The following is a 1,636-nucleotide window of genomic DNA, read 5'->3' on the forward strand; positions in this document are numbered from 1 at the left end:
CCGTAGTATAAATGAAGCATAATTTAGGAATAATCTCATTGTAAAATTAGTTGACATTTTGCTTATATTCAAAATCAACACAATTCTTTTAGTTATATTCGAGTGGGAAGGAAGTATGAGCAAAGTATTTTATAAAGTTAATATAAACTTATATATCTTAATTTGTAGTTTTGGTTTTTTGAAGATAATTTTTAATTTATATTGGAATTTAGTTTTAGCTTAAATTGTGAAAGAAATATTAAATTTCATTTTTCTTATTTCTCTGTTTATATGCTTAGAGTGAAGTTACATAAATAGACCCCAATTAAATTTATTTTTCCATTCAATTTTATTCCCCCAACTTCCCTTTTATGTCATATATGAAATCCCAAACAAAATGAACTATAATGTTTGGATAAAATTGTCAATAAATATTAAAAAGAAGAGAAAATAAAATGGTAGAACGATAAAGTTATGAAGTTTTTCAATTCATAGAAAATCTTATTGAAAGCTCAAATATATAACAAGGAGAACAAAATCGAAAAAGAAATCTTCCCTGCATAGAACTCAAACTCAAACTCAAATTCTCTTCCCAGAGTTAGTGTTGTACAGGAATAGCAGCCAAGCCCAAATTCAGAAGAAAACTGAGAGGAAAATGGAAATTCTGTTCTAGTTAACAACGAAAGAAAACCTAATTAAGAAGAACAAGAAAAACCTCTTCTGGTACTAGGTGCAGTGGTTAATGAATCTTCTTATTGTTTTCTTCGTTGTTGAGGAAGTCAAGCAACACAGTACTCTTGCACTTGGGGCATTTGGGATCAACCTCCGACAACATAACATACATGAGACAGCGAGGACAACCTACGAGAAGCATGGCCCTTGTTTCTTCAGCTTCACAAGATACGCACGAACTCTCCAACGATTGGACAGAAACCTGCGACGAAGTGGAAGAAGAATCCGATGATAGATCCGAAGAAGACACGGAGGATGCTGCCCTTGGAGGGGACAGGTTCAGACTCACTTCCAACCTTGGACTCCTTGCTCTCTTGCTCATCTCTCTTCACAACTCACAGTTTCTGACTGTTTAACCTAAGAACAAAAATGGGGTTATTGTAGAGTTTGAGCACACACACATATATATAGCATAGAGTGAAGTTAAAGGGATAGGAAAGAATTGAAGAGAGAAGAAGCGTGCAGAAGGAGGTGATTGATGGTAATTGAATGACCAATTTAATGGTAGCGTAGAACAGTGTAGAAGATAAAGCACAGTGTCATCATACATGGATGACACCCTGCAACCTTCCTATGCACTTAACTTCTAAACTTTTAGCCATGGCTATTGTCCACATAGACCTTTTTTTTTATTATTATTATAATTATTATACGTACAAACAAATAAGTCCTGAAACTTTTGTTTTACATTGTCTTTTAATTAATTATATTTTTTTGAATAAATAACGGGTTAATACAATAAATAGTTACATATTTTATCTTTAGCATAATTCAATCCAACAGAGATCTTTCTACATAAAATTATTAAATGTCCTATAAAGAAATGAGCTTGTTGAAAGACAGAAAAAAAATGTTAGAATTGTGAAGAGAAAGTGAAGAAAGAAGAAGTTGCACCCATTATATAAAGACATTTGTTAGATGTAAA

At 32.3% G+C, this 1,636-nt stretch overlaps 1 pseudogene; it reads right to left on the reverse strand.

Moving 5' to 3' along the window:
• Positions 1–520: 520 nt before the first annotated feature.
• On the reverse strand, positions 521–1,145 carry LOC148201688 (protein GL2-INTERACTING REPRESSOR 1 pseudogene; annotated as a pseudogene).
• Between the last annotated feature and the right edge of the window lie 491 nt (positions 1,146–1,636).

This window comes from Vigna umbellata, chromosome 3 (genome assembly GCF_029865625.1).
Source record: "Vigna umbellata cultivar VRB3 chromosome 3, Vumbellata_1.0, whole genome shotgun sequence".
In the NCBI taxonomy this organism is placed as follows: Eukaryota; Viridiplantae; Streptophyta; class Magnoliopsida; order Fabales; family Fabaceae; genus Vigna; species Vigna umbellata.